This window comes from Oryzias melastigma, linkage group LG21 (assembly GCF_002922805.2).
Source record: "Oryzias melastigma strain HK-1 linkage group LG21, ASM292280v2, whole genome shotgun sequence".
Classification (NCBI taxonomy): Eukaryota; Metazoa; Chordata; class Actinopteri; order Beloniformes; family Adrianichthyidae; genus Oryzias; species Oryzias melastigma.
Window position 1 is genome coordinate 7388463 of NC_050532.1, and position 16131 is coordinate 7404593.

The window sequence follows — 16131 nt, forward strand, 5'->3', positions numbered from 1 at the left end:
TATTTTCAAGCTCTTCTATAACACTGGAATCTAAAAGGACAATGATATCAGTGCATCGATATGATACAATATATACATATGGACAATAAACTTGACTAGATAATGTCAGCCAACCAGTTAAAAGTCTACATTGGTTTATCAAATACTGTAATATAATGTAAAATTAGATTCTATTTATTTTTTAGGATTAAGTTTTACTGCCATTCTTTTTACTGAATTACTTCAGATAACAAGGTTGTGTTAGAACTAACAGCGATGCAATTTTAAAATGCTAAAACATTTAAATCTATAGATTTTATAAATCATTATTTTTAAAGCAGCTTTTTCAAACTCAGCCCTTATATTATTCCAAATCATGTCAAGATACAGCACGTGGAAAAATGGTAAGGAATATTGTTTTTGAAAAAGTATATTTCAAATTTGGGATTTTCTAAAGTTTTTGATTGCATTTCACAGGTGATTAAATAAGATTTACATTTCTACATTTTAGGGGATTTAATGGGACATCTAACCTAATACTGAGATTATCGTAGTTGAAATGAATATAAAATAGAGATATTTCCACTTGCATGTAGTGTCCCCGGTGGTCTGCTGTGGACCCAGGTGGTCTAGGTTCCATTCATATTTTATTTGCTGTGTGCTGGAAATGTTGCAGATGAATAATACAGTCAGCGGATGACCTCAGAGCAAACGCTGGGCTTTTTTGCATGAAGTTTTCCATGAACGGCATGCGCTCATATGAGGCCAGGACAAAAGAGGGAGTCTTTCAGTGGAAATGAGAGTTCAAAGGAGCCTGTTCATGCAAACGATGACCAAAGCTATCAAGTGAAATGAGGCCTTGTAGAACAGATAAAGTGCTTTCCAAAGAGCCGCGCTTTGAAGTGATCCAAGGAGGGTCTGACAAGCCTTTGAGAATGATGTGCTCTTGTGTTTGATGTGGATGACATTTTAAACGGAGAATTTTCCAGATTTGCTCTGCTACCTTTTAAAATGTAATACATTTTGTCACTTATTAAGTCTTTACTTGCTCTTTTATATCCTTTCCCCTTCCACATATAAGTGCAGAATGATAATTTGCTGTGACTCAGCATTCTTTTTTTAAGCACGCTTTCCGTTAACTCCAATGAAAAGAGTGATTTTGGTGTTTTTAGCATGTTCGTCTTGCATTTTTCTCATAATGGAGGACATATACCCGTATAAAGAAAATTAAGCTCAAAAGTATATCTTTATTTTAATCGTTGTGAATCAAAAAGCCGACTGAAAAATCATGAGTTTGCTTAGAAAAAAAACTACAATAGACGGACCACAAGGTCCTTGCTCAGCTCCATTCTGATGCATCCACTTATAGACTACTAGATTCATGTACATCTTTGTTTTCTTCAACCTATATTTTGCTCACCATTTTCTTCCACCTTATAAATGTTAATGTTTTAGTATTTTAAAATTGCATTGCTGTTAGTTCCAACACAACCTTGTTATCTGAAGTAATTCAGTAAAAAGCTAAACTTAATCCTAAAAAAATAATTAGAAACTAATATTGGTAATTTTATGTTGGGGTTATGAAGGGCTGTAAGCTAACTGCAGAGCGTATAAACAAATGGATGTCGGGAAGCAGGGGTGGACTTACTTCACACCAGGGGTTTGCAACCTGCAGCTCTGTCTCTTTTAGCTCTCCATAGTGGCTCTCTGGCTAAAGAAAAATAAAATAGTAGTATTTTTTTTTCAAGTAAGGGTTGCTAAATTAGCATTTATTCGATTTAAATTAGTCAAGTTTATAAATGTATGTCTTACTTTATTTTGAAAGGAAATCATACAAGCTTCTGTCAATCGTAAAAAAATTCACATGTTGAGAAAATGCTACTTTCTTTTTATATTTCAGTTTTTATTCATGCCACAAAAGAAGAATAAATTATATCTATTATTAAAAAATACATTGTGATGAAAGTGCAGCAGTATCAAAATAAGACTTTGCGGCTCCTACTAAGATTTGATCAGTAGAAAACATCCTCAAATGGCTCTTTTACTGTTAAAGGTTGCAGACTCCTGCTCCACACCAACCGTCCGGCAACTCAGAGGCGGATTTCTAATGAACTACTGCCACTCTGTAGAGACTATGTCCAAGAAAACGACACAGGGTTCTTTATTTTGGCTAAAAACAGCAAAATCATAACTAAAAGACCACGTCTGAGAAAGCTTTTACAATAGATCAAAAGATGACCGGAGTGGGTCTTAAAATTCTTTTTAAACCAGCATGTCACTCACTCATATTAAGGTGATAAACCAAAAAAACTGCACAATTATGAACTTGGAGGAAACATGGCTTCATGAAAAGGGTTGTGAATGGCGTTCTGGATCCCCCGCAGCTCGGTGGTCGAATCCCTCCAACAACAGAAAACGCTCCCACATCAAACCGCACGGCATCTTTTAACGAGCCTTAATCCGTGTTGCACTGCAGTGATTACCATCCTGTCACAGCATTTCAAGTTCAAACCCCCCAAACAGGATGCCAGATGAGCTCATTTATGAAGCCTCGACTGAGTTATTTATCTCAGAGGAGGAGAAATGAAGAGCCTCCATCATCACAGCTCATCCGTGCTGCATGATGAATGGAGGAAATCTCTTTAGAGAATAATAAAGAAAAAGAGGCCATCAGGGAGTGACTAATAGAACAGGATGTGTTGTGTAATCCTTACGTTTAGGTAGGAACTCAAACACACTGCTGGCCTTTCAATGACAGTCAAATAATGAGATGATATTTTGAGAAAGAAGCCTCCTGCCTGGAGCGGTGCTCTGATGATCAATTTCAAATCAAAGGAGCATCTTTCATAATCGTTGACTCTTGAGACTTTGCACTTTTTTGCCCTTTAAGTTGCTATTGACTTAGTCATGAAACATAGAAAGAAGGAGAAATAGATGGTAACTGACTAAACATTATGGAATTGTGGGAAGCTTATTCTCAACCTGCAATAAGACTTTAGACAATAAATGTCCACTTCAATTTAACATTTAAAAAATGAATAATTAAACACATAAACCCAAATGATCAAATATAGCTTTTCCAAAACATAGAACATAAAGAAACATATTAATTTCCTTATTTCGTCAGATTTCTCCACAGCATTCTGATTTCCTGAAATCCTGTTTTTGTTGGTATTATGAGCTCAAACCCCAATTCCTGTTACACATAAATGCGTTCTTGGAATTGATTAAACCGTGAGACGTGAATCTTGTTGTTGCCCGGAGACCCAGACTTATGTTCCTTAGTGGCGATAAACCCTGGTTTCCTGTGCACCTGGAAAAATATTTATATTTTTAAATCAAATTATTAAAATTAACACACTTTTCATGATAGTCAAATTGTTTTGGAAATGTTTTCATAGTAAATTTTTTCTTGCCTCATTTCAGCTTGTTTTAGAGGTTTTTTAAATTTTTCAAAGCGCTACAGAAACTCAAATAAAAATGAACATAGAAGACTGCTTCAAATTCAAAATTGTCATAATGCAGAATTAATTTATTTATTGTTTTTTGTCTATACATATTCCCTGTTAAATTGGCCCATAAATTGATCTTTTTAATTAAGTGAGCTCTGTATAAATATATGTAACAATTCAGACAGATAGTAACAGTAAACCTTTCTTCCATAAATAAGTAATTTGCTGCATTGTCAGCACTTGTTTAAATAAGGTCAACTTACACAAAGAGGTCAAATGAGTTACGTAAGCAGGTTCTGGGTTAAGAACAGGCTTTTTATTAAGATATCTTCAGCAAATCTTCCTTTAAAATACAATTGGGAAAAATTGGTTCAAAATACAGTTAAAAGTATCAATAGAGTTTTTAAATCGTCTTGAAAAGAAAAAGAACATCTTGTCTACAGAGCTTTAACACTAGCCATGCGACTGATGTGTCTTTGTGTAATATTACACCCATGGAGCACCAAACGAATCCCACTGATAAGGCAATCAGCTTTTTGTTAAAAGACATTTGAAGATAATTAAAATTTCCCTTCTGACATCATTAGGTACATTAAAATTTTAAGCTGTTATATGGAATCATTTTTTTTTAGTAGAGATCCACAAAATCCAATTTTCTTTGCTTATTCTCATTACAGATTTTGTACTAATGTGATGTGCCGAAACCAATGCTTGCCAATGATGTTTTTCTTTTTATGAAATAGAAATGACAGCATGAACAAACACATTTATGCTTTTGTTTAAACGGTTGATTTTAATAGTTAAAGAAATAGAATTACAGGTTGCTGATCACATGGAAACTCAGCAAATCTCTGCAAAAAAACAAATCCTAAAGTAAATAAACTAATTAAAAAAAAAGTCTTATTTTCTGTCTTGCCAAAAAATAATCTTATTGAGAAAGTTTTTCAATAGCATGTTCATAACAAAAATTCTTTTCTTAAAATAAAAATTCTTGCTAAGTCAATTTTTACAGAGCCCTACAGGGACATTGAAGTACAAAAAAAAAGAAAATCTGAAGTTCAAAAATTTCTTTCTAAAAATGTTTTCCGGTTATTATCTGACTGAGCAACCCCTCCCTTCTTGTGTTCCAAATAGGAAGTACCTGCGGGTTTCAAGAAGGCCAAAGTGAAAAAAGACAGTTATTTCTCAGTCATTTTATTTTTCATAACTTTCTTTAGAACTAGTTATTTAAGTTATAAATGGACCAATCAGATGCCTCAGTAAAAGCATGTGTCTCGCGTTGGCCCTGTCTCAAATGTTTGATTGACAGCTTTCCCCGAGCTGCTTTCAGTGGGAAGGGTGTGGCCTTCGATGAAGCTGGAACAACCTCACTCTTGATTGGTGACAGCGGTTCCTTTAAAAATGTGACTCAGACCAACTCGGACTAATCGCTGCCGAAGGTGGCCATCCGTTGCAATATGGCAGAAGACGTATCAGGAAATGACGTGAAGGCTCTGGCCTGAATTCGCGAGGGCTGAAGGTAATACATGTCCTATGGGGGACCTCAACGCTTGCTACGTCCAGTTTGTACTTATATAGTCAATGGTGCACACCAGTGACCAGAAAAAGAAAACGAGTTATTAAGAGAAAAATCTGGCCACTATCTGGTGCTCAACAGAAAAAAAACTTTTTATTTTTTATTTTTACACTTCCTTTTTTTATCTTCAATGTCCCTTTAGGGGCTCCGTACATTTTCTTACCCCATAAGCAGTTTTTTTTTTTTTTTTAAGTAAATACACCAATGGTATTAGACTTTTTGACTTATTTCTGTTTGTCCTGTTTTTGCAGTGTGATCAGTGTATCTTCCCTCTTCACTTTGGATAATAATAAGACTTCCTAAACCGTAAAAAAAAATAGGCTTTTTTCTAAAGATCAAGGATGTCAACAAACTGATGCCTCATTATTCTAATCTACTCTGAAAATATCGAGCAAGTTCATGGAAGAAAAACTAAATTACTTACGTAAACCCGTTTGGATTCTACAAAAATAAAATGTGACAGTAGTGAGGTTGGGGACAGAGGTTGGCACTCACCTAAACAATCATGGACAAACACACACGGTTCTGCCCCCCTCCCTCCTGCCAAGAGCATTTTCCTGCATCTGATGCTCTTTTTGCAGGGGGTCATAATGACATCAGAGAAGTCTACATAAACAAAGCAACAGCCTCCACACATTCCTGTCCATATGCTCTCCCTCTGTCTCACACACAAACACACACAGTCTGACCTCATTCCTGCAATCTGTCTCGGGAGAAAAGGTAGAGACTAACGAGAGAGGAAAAAATGAGTGTGAAATGAGCGAACGCAACACTTGGCGAGGTTCTGTGGAGGATTCGTGAGTGTATGTCGGAGGACAATCAGATAAAAACTCAGCGAGCACAAGGAGGGAGGCACTTTAGATTATTAGTGAGGCAGATAGATAAGGTAGATATGGGTATCAGTGTCATGTCAGTAGCAATGTTAATACATTGACTGAGGGTAATGTCAGGAAAGGATTTGTTGTGGAGCAGATGGCAGAGTGAGTCACCTCATCCCTAGGAATGAACGGAGGAAAAGGCACAGGAGTAAAGGTCGCTGTTAAGACACAAACGGAGACTAAAGCAGATGGAGCGCTCACACAGAAGGAGAAAATCCCACACTGGTTAGCCTATTAGAGCAATTTTGTCATGTAGGACACCTGAAGAAAAAGAGATAAAAAGAACAAATGTTTGAAAAAATAGAGTCACAGATTTAGGGAATTTGAATTAAGATCACTTTCAAAGAAAACTGTCAGAACTGGAATCCCTTCACAGAGATGAAAGCTGCAAAACAAGCTGCTATTGATTTTTATTATTGTTGTTCCTTTTCCCATGGTTATCTCTTTCATTCAAGATAAAAGATGAATAAGAAGATAGTTTCCCTTTGAAATAATCTGATCTAAGATACTGGCAACAGCTACAGCTGGTAACATTGGTAAATAAGACAAAAAAAAGACTTCTCAAACGTGTTAAATGTATCTGACATATTGGAATGATGACTAACATTTGGTCCTGCTCTCTGAAATCTGTTTCTGAAGCTCTCAGACCAAAATTATGAGCACAATTTGATTCAGAAATAAAAAAGAATTCTTCAATCTCTTCTAATTTTCATAGAAAATCGAGTCTTTTCTTCTCTTAATCTCTCTTCCATCAGTCGAGAATGTGAGGTGTTTATTAGCAGCCCCTATAATGTATAATAGAGAAGACTTGCTCTAAAACAAATTTAGTGCAATCTTTTTTTCTCTTCATAAGATGTAAGAATCTGTTTGAATAAAACAAAATTTTACCCCTCTTGTAAGGAATAACGGTTCTAGATCAGAAAAATCCTATTTTTGTTAGTGATTTCCATCACATCAGGGAGCAGGGAGAATATCCTACAGGATCAAGAGCTTTAAAAGCTGTTTTAATGCTGAAAAACATTTTATTTGAATAGCCGCTCAAATGAAAAATTATGGCTTTTTGTGTTTTTAACATGCTCTGGTGGAATTTTAGTATTTAGAAAATGAAGAAACTCTGAATGCTTCAGGATACCAAAATATTTTGGAGAATGCTCCCAACCAAAGTTTGCACAAAGCAAGGACCATAAAGACATGGTTGACTGAGTCTGGTAGTGTTGGGCAATATGACGATACATAACGTGTGGAGATAGAGAAGTGTCTATGATGCAATTTTTAGATTGTTTTTATTTGTTTAGTTTTATTGCTGAACTTCTGTGCAAAAAAGTGCTTTCCTGCTAAGAAACTTGAAACAGTTGAAACAATGTTTCTAAATTGAGACAATTCAGTTACATGTTACTTGAAAAAATAAAGTCAGAAAAAGTAAGTAATGACATTTTTGTCAATTTTTTCAGACAATAACTGAAAATATTCTTACTGTGGTCCTGATATATATTGTTATTGTGACATGAAATAATTCACATAGTGATAATTTTTTTTTTTCCTTATCGCCATAAAGTCTGGTGAGGATGAACTGAACTGGCCTGCACAGAGTCCCGACCTGAACCCAATAGAACTAATTTGGGATGAATTAAAGTGGAGACTTAGAGCCAGGCCTTTTCCACCAACATCAGTGTGTGACCTGACCAATGTGCTTTTGGAAGAATGGTCAAAAAGTCCTAAAAACACACTCCTCAACCTTGAGGAAAGCCTTCCCAGAAGAGTTGAAGCTGTAATAGCTGCAAACATGGACCCACATCTTATTAAACTCTATGGTTTAGGAATGGGATGACACTTCAGTTCGTATGTGAGTCAAAGCAGGTGAGCGAACACTTGTGGTGATAATATATTGTATCAAGCTGTTTAGGCCACATTGTGGGAACTGGTGTGTACATCACTCACTAAATAATCTATGAGTCGATGGGAGGAAAATAAGCACTTTGAATTCTGTGTTCTAACGGGCGCCACATTTCTCCGGATCAATGCTGAACTCTGACCTCGCTGAAGGTTGCCAATGTTTTCCAAAAGCCTTTTCTTGTTGGCTCATTGTCAGCTTTAACAAGGACTTCTTAGGATACGCCAAGGCCTCGGTATTGACTGACCAGCTCCTGTGGACATCTTTGAAGACCTGCATCGTCCGAAGCTCTTCAAGAACACATAGAATGAACCACACCTTTGCTAATAAGAGAGACGGAAATGAGAAAAATAAATAAAAAGTAAGAGGAAAAGGAGGGTTCCCCTTATTTGGTTATAAAGTTGGAAATCGGATCTCATAAGAAGATCACACCTGATTAAACACATTTTGTTTGAGAAGTTAAACACTATCAAAGAAAATAATACATATCTTTTAATCCATCACCACCAATAAATACAGACATGAATGCAGTTTTTAGTAAAGATAAATAATATTTGATTTTTCTCAATATCTCACATTTTTAATGACAGATAGAATTTTTGTGCTCCCTTACAGAAAATATAGCATCCTAACTATATTCTGTGACAATAAAAAGGCATTTTATTTTGAATACTGTTGTTTTTAGAGGTAAATAAACGTAATTGCTGAAATTGGTATTATTGGATTGGGTTTTTTTTTTTCCTTTTGAGTTTCATGTCTGACTGTAAATTTGGGAAATAAGACATAACTACAGTATTCGAACCAGAAAATAAGTGTTATCTTGAGACTGGAGTCATATTGGTGTGTTCGGTAAGGGTGACAGTCATTTTTCCATTTTCCCATATTCTGATTTTGATGGGGGAGGGGGGGGTTCCTACAATTGGGAACGTTCTAGGCTGGGAATTGGAAAATTGCCCAACAAAAACAAATGGAAGAAACACAAAAAAACTGTTTTCCTTTTCCAACCCAAGCAATGAAGTCATTGTAAATTCTGAAAAGAACACAAAACAAAAACTTATTGGATCATGTTAAATTTAGATGAACTATCCATGAGGTTCTGATGAAAAAAAATGTCAAAAGTTGTCCTGCTAGCATTAGATCCTGTTGGTGATGATCTAACATGACATAAAGTGCTTCAAATTACAAAGGAAAATAGAGTTGCATGTTAAGACAAAAAATATATACAATAGCTTAGAGCAGAGTATGTTGGAAAGCATGCAAGAATGCGGCCCTCGAGGTCTGGAGTTGCCTTATCGCTAGCTTACAGGGTCAGGCATTTTCCAAAATTAGAGCGATTGGCCAAAGGTGCAGCAAAATCGCAGGACAATCATTCTCATTTAAACATTTTGAATAGGAATCAAATAAACACAAAGAATAAAGTACTTTATGAGCTTTCATATTTCTAGATACTCAATGTGAAAACTGGTCGTGTCTGGATGAACACTGAGCTGATGTCCTGGTAATGGTAAATGCTCTTCAGACCAATTATGTGATTTAATAATTTCCAACGACACACCTGACCAGCCTCACCATTAGTGTATTGAGGCACGCTGGATGAAAAACACTGACACACTATGATAAAAGCCATGGGGGGATGGGGAGGTATGGAGAGAAAATAGACTCATCTGATTTGTGTGTGCGTAATTCTTGATTTGTAACTCGTGGTACGTTTTGTGTGTAACTGTGTGCAATTGTGTATCACCATGTATAAAAAATACTATATATATATATATAATTTATACACGCACAACTTTAAACTACAGCCGCATAAAACTATCTACGCAAACATTTTTTTTAAAGTACAAGGGGAAATAAAAAATAAAAAATGAAAAAAAACACCTGAGAAAGAAATCTACAGTCTGCAGGTGTCCATCATGATCATACATGATTGCCTCAATCAGCTGGGAGAGAGGGCTGTGTAATTAAAGCACATGTGGATGTGCTTCAGGCTGCTGTGCAATCTGATGCTTTTTTTCCATCCAGAGGGACTGATAGCGACTGACTCAAACTCTGCCTGCACATCAACTAGCTGTTTCCCCCACAAAACTACAAGCATCAGCTACAGCAGCCAACCAGGATCTAACAACCTAACATTCTAGAAACCCAGTAGCAGCTGAATTGTTGGACAAATTCCACAAGATGAATGACTAAAATGTTAAATGTTAGCGTAATTTTCCTATTTTAGATTGTTTTTCCCTAAAAACGATTTTAAAAAGTGTTTCCCAAATGGTTGCTTTTGCAAAAACGAGGGTCACAGTGTTTAGACCTTATTTTTTAAATGTTAGGGTCACCTATGTGCAGTAGACTTTGCTTATTTTGCAGACTAAAGCATGCAATGTAACTCCTTTAAAGGAAAACATTTCCGTCTCCCTGAAGATCCTGTTCTCACACTTCGATCCACACTCACATCAAAATCACCATCTCATCAGCCGCCGTTTGTCTGCTCAGATATCTTGACTGAAATCACCTGGTAGAACTTAGAGCTTGAACCCATGTGGTTTGTCATCACCATAATCAATCCCCTAACCCTCTGACTCCCTCTTTTATTTTTTCTTGCTTTAGACAATCACGCGTGAATCAATTACTGGTTGAGGAAAAAGTCTATTGTGTTCATACCAAATATCAATATCTCCCAGACACATCCTGGAATAAAATGGTAAGATGAGAACAGGAAAAGAAAGTGTACTGGAGACAATAAAGCAAGCAGAGTAGGATGGATGGAAAAGCAAGAGAAGGAAAACGCTCAAAGGATGTGATGCCAATTGGGCCAAAGTAATTGTTGATATTGGAGATAAAAAGGAAACAAGAGCCATTGATCCACTGTCACCTCAGCTTACAGAACCTGAATGAATATCATCAACATAGAAACTGCACCACCTCTATAGCCTGTATTTCCCAGTCACATGTATACATTGCAGCATGACATGTTGTAGCCAAAAGCATGTTTTGAAACCAGATATTCCCAGAATATCAGATTTCTTATTGTGAATGCTGAAACAATACGTTGTCTTTTCTCAGAGACAAAGTTATTTGCATATATTTGTAATTATGCATGAAATGGAATGATGTGTTACACCAAAGAATTAATAAATGGAACAAAATGAGCACTGAGCACACTGAGCAGCTCCATACCGCACCAAAACAACAACAAAAGTACTGGATAAGCTACTTTTAGCCATGTTGGAAATAAACAGCACTTTAATTTCTTCAATAAAACTTTTAGAACCTTATTGGTTAAGGCACAATCATTTTATTTATTTTTTTATTTGTTGCGGAAATCAGACAATTTTGTCTGTTCCATTGAAGAACAAATATTTCTTAATTTACCAAAAGAAATGCACCAGGAATTTGCTTGGATATATGAGATACAGTTGCAGTGCTTAGATCATTTGATACAATGAATAGCGTAATAATATTCAGCTAGAGTTTTTTTTTCTAAATCATACACTTTAAAAAAAAGGAAAAGTTGTTCTGATACAGTCTTGGGAAATACATATGTATATATCGCGATATGCATCGTATATAGTGATACTTATCGTATCGCCAGACTCTTGCTAATACACACCCTTTAGTAAAACTCACAACCCATCTTGGGCATTTTTTTTATACATAATGAAACAAACAACCTGCAGGACGAAAACCATCTACAAAAATCCGACTGAAACCAATTTAGACTTTCAAAACAAGAGGTTATAAAATAAGATGGCAAAGAAGCAGAGAACAGTCCTGTTGCTCAGAGATTCAAGAGCTACAGCCACACACACAGCTCCAATAATCAAACATGACATCCCATGCATCACAAAGATCTTTTGTAAAAAGCCTGTCTCTTTCTCTCAAACAAGAAGAACAAAAAATGGCATTTCTACATTTCATTTTGAAACTCATGTTCTTAGAGATAAACTAAAGTAGTGTTCATTAAAGCATGCAAAATAAAAAGGAAAAACTGGGCAGTCCATGTTTTTGATCTTTCTAATCAATAGCAGATGGAAATAGCTAATTATTACCCCAGGAAGTCTTTTGGTCCCCCCTAACAGAGACGATTAGCCTGGCGTGAACCCTCTAAGCCTGGAGTCTGAGTCTCACTCTTCCCACTCCCCAGCATCAATACCTCTATGCAAACCTGGTTATGTCAACTCAATTTATTTTCCAATTTTCCACAGGGTGAAAGAGTGCCTATCCCGCACTCTCTTTAACATCTATCACTGTATAACTGGCTGTTTTCGACACCGTCTGTGTGTTTATAATCCTCTTGTTTTCCATTTGCCCCCCACAGCCCACCCCCATGTATCTCTACAGGTGACACAGACAGGAGGACAGTTTCTATTAAGAGCTCCTTGTAAGTGGAAGCATTCAATTGGATTAGCAGAAATGGAGAGGAAATACAAAAGGGATTCACTTCAAAGCATTAGATTTTATTCACCGTGCACAAAAAAGCAAACATGGCAACTAGATAACAGAAAAAGCAAAAAAAACAAAAACAAATTTTGAACAGCTCCATATTCATGATGCTCTGCGATCAGACAACGGCACGCACATGCACTGTGGGCTTGCCGGCTGCAGAGGAATACACTATCGACCAACCAGGAATTCATCAGCCATGATAATTAATCTTGTGGGAGGCGGGTAGAGCAGCTCTCGGAGTCTGTGAGCGAATCTCCCCAAGCATGCCTCAGAGAGAACCCGGGCGAGACTACAAGACAATATTGGAGATATCTTTCAGTCCGACCCCCTCCAGCACACACGCTTCCACACGGGTAGACAGACCACACACACACATCATCCAAGGGTCAGCCGGGCTCCGGAGAAGCTCCTCACATTCCCCGAGCTTGTAGATCGTATAACATTTGACTTAATCTGCTTTCCCTGCTTTTCTTTCAGTTCCAGTTACACCTGTAAAGTCAAGAGGCTTTACATGGACGATGATCTAGATTTGAATAAGCAAATGGGAGGTTGTAAAAATTGAGCTGTGCTATCAAAGAAAACTGTGTCCATGCAAAGCATTAGATTACACCTGCTGTCATCAGCTGACTTCTCTCCATACAAGGCTGAATGAATTATTCAGCCATCCCTGCTTTGTCAATTCCAACACCTTAAATTTGACCAAAATGAACCTGCTTTTCACAATCCAGACAAATGATAGTATAGTAGCAAAGCCATCAGATTCTATAAAGAAAACTCCATGCAGTACTGTCACTCACAAGCACATGTCTTTCTTTATCCCGAGCTTTTCCACCTGCAACAACTGTCCTCACTCTGCATCCTCCACAGATGTAAAGCACAAGATGCTGCTCACCGTTTGCCTCCGGAAAGCACAAGACAACATGGATGTTTGCGGGTTTGAAAGCTCACCTTTGTTAGGAGCATGTGTGTGTTTTGAAGGCTGGAGTGTGTCGGGAGCTCCGCGGCGCGGCACAGCGCAGCAGGCAGCCTCTCCTCTCCGTCTCGCTCCCACTGTGAGCTGGAGTAGAATGAGTGTGAGAGTGTGTGTGAGTGAGTGCAAGCCCTCTCACTGGCTATTGTTGCAGGGAGGCGAGCCAAACTGAGCATGCTCAGACATGAACAGCCCTCGTGGTCGACATGGAGACCGGGAAGCGGCCTATCTGCTTGAGTTGTGAGGTTCTTTAAAGCACAAACAAAGCAAAGTGCAGACAGGTGCTGCGGCTGTGTCATCACTGAGTCGTGTTACCAACTTGAATTCAAGTCATTTGGGTTGTTTGAATCAAACGACAGCAGATCACACAGTTTAAACCAGAGTTTCCCTTCTCAGCTCAAAACATCTTTCTTTATTTTTTTATTTCTGACCTAATTACATGAGTGAGACATAAATCTCTGGAGCAGACAGGGTGCAGCAGTCTCATGATGCAAAGCATGAATGAATTCCACTCAAACTTTCATGGTCTCTCATCTCATTTCAAAGGAAATGAAAAGCTCGCCGCCCCCCTGGCTGAGCGGCTGCTACATGCCCCTCACCCCCGTCAGAGTATCACATTCATTAAAAAAAAAATAAAAAAATCTGTTGGTTTTATCTCTACGACAACTAATCTATCTTTTGGTCACCTGGAGGTCACGAACAGGTCTGTGTAATTTTTTAGCAGAATCTGTAAAAGTAAAGGTTTGGGTTTCCATGGCAACGGAGAATTTTGTCAACAACGCCCTGATTTGATCATATTGAATGTCATATCATTTTGCTCAGCTTGAGCCAACGTTTCATGTATGACATTTTCACAATATTTCGATAAAAAATGTGCGAGCAATAAAGGAGACGCCAGTTTGTGAACTTGCCACTAGGCTAAGGCCATTGAAAATCTACACATTTTAATACCAACACTTTTTCCACAAGTATCTTCTCAAGAGTTGATAGATTGAAATCCCTATGTAGCTGGTACAAAAGGATTTTTTTAAACTCAAGATGGCGACCCTTTCAAATGTCTAAGGTCATCAAAACTTCAGTTGTGGTTACAGACTTTTTCTTTCCAGTCTGAATGCATTAAATTCATTTTCGGTGGGTACTTGGTGCGTGCAAATTCTGGCAAGTTTTTGAGTTTGGGGGGGTTCAAATTTACCTTCAAATGAGAAGAAAGAAAGAAGAATTGCAAAAATAATATGGTCCTTGCAGACCAGGGGTGCTGCAGGCCATAATATAAGAGTTTTAATTTAGGAAAAGACTGGAAACATGTAATATTTTAAATCATTAAAATGTTGTGACAATTTTTCCACACAACACAAATACAAGATATTTAGTCCTATGACAAAGAGCTCTAAGACCCTGAGGGATGGATTGATTGATGGATCATCAAAGAAACCATTGATGGATCAATTAGGGGTTTGATGAATAAAGGACTGAAATCCGGATGGATGAAATATTACATACAATATTTTTTCTCCTTTCATCAAAAATAAGACTGAATACGGCAAACAATCTGATCGCATTACATTCATAGCTGTACATGTCCAGCTTTATATATGCTTGCAATCTTCTTTCTTTAGCTTAGCTCTCAAACAAACCTTCCACAAAGATTCCAACTTTTATTTTTTAGGACTATATGGAGAATTTCTCTAAAATCCTGCAGAATCCCTGATTTCCGATGTGAATCCTTATGGCCCAGCCATTACAGGCATCAACCAGACATCTCTTGTTATTACGAGTGCAAACAAATGTCACACAGAGACAAAGCTATTGATTCAAGAGCTCTCCTGGTGCCTGTTAAACTAAAGCATTCTCTTTTTCACGGTTGCTTGCATTCATGCAACTCTTCCCCATTTGCAGCAATTCCATATTTAACCACAAATGCAAAAGCAGAGTCACACAGGAGGAGGATAATGCAGCCCTCCCACTTTGGAGGGGGTTGCTCACCATCAGCTCCCACTGTTCAGCATTTCAAAGCTGCTTACAATCAACATGAACACAGCAAAGCTTGGGAAGTCCTTCTTGTAACCAGCAGCTCTCCAACATTTCAATCAATCAATCAATAAGCTGACTACAAGGAGGATAAATCAAAGGATGGTGGCAAAGCATGTAAATACAGGCTCCCTGGCCATGTAGAAATCCATTTTTACATCAATTAGCTAAAATCTCTTATGAGGAATGATTGAAACTGGCTGATTACTGCAGATGCAGCTCATGTTGCAAATAAGCCACCGTTGTAAGGAATTCATGAGGGTGCACAATATCTCTGCAACATGGACAGGTTTATAAAGGTATAAACACTAAAAAAAATGTCAGCTTTTGTTTGGCTTTTTTGGTTACCAATACTTTTTTAAATACAGCAAAAAGTTTAAATATTTTACAGAAAAAAGTAGAAAATAGCAGCCATTAATTTTGTGAGAAACACAGTAAACATAGTAGTAGTGTCTGTATTTACACAACGCTGGGTATCAGTCAACAAATAACTCAAATGTATGAAGTTAGTAGTCAAACGTGACTAAAGGCTATAACTAGGATGCCACAATTCTCGGTTTAAATTTGAGCAGAATGTTAAACTGTTGTAGCGAAATGTGAGGAAAGTGAATCGTTGCATCCCTACAGAATACCAGTATGTGAGATGAGAGTTTCAAACATGTGTAAGGAGGATTTATTACTATATTTTCTGCACTCTAAGACACACCTAAAAGCCTGGATTTTTTGCAAAAGTGGCGGTACACTTTATAATCCAGAGAGCCTTATATATGGATTAATTCTGGTTGTGCTTAGTGATGTCGAGGTGATTTTGAGCGGTACACAGCGCTCTGTCAGATAGACAGTTTTTGAGCTGCAAACAACGTTGAGTGTCATTGTGAAAGTACTAATGTGGAAAATGTGTAGCTTTGTTGCACTCT

At 37.4% G+C, this 16131-nt stretch overlaps 1 protein-coding gene across 3 annotated transcripts in view; it reads right to left on the bottom strand.

Moving 5' to 3' along the window:
• Positions 1–16131, bottom strand: part of si:dkey-91i10.2 (uncharacterized protein LOC555224 homolog) — a 67379-nt gene that overhangs the window by 32165 nt on the left and 19083 nt on the right. Inside the window, exon 1 of one of the 3 annotated variants that reach the window (XM_024287031.2) lies at positions 13165–13520. The exons of the other annotated variants lie outside the window; for them this stretch is intronic. The gene's annotated coding sequence lies outside the window, so the exon portion shown is untranslated. Of the gene's footprint in view, positions 1–13164; positions 13521–16131 lie in introns of those variants that run through there. 3 annotated transcript variants of the gene reach the window in all.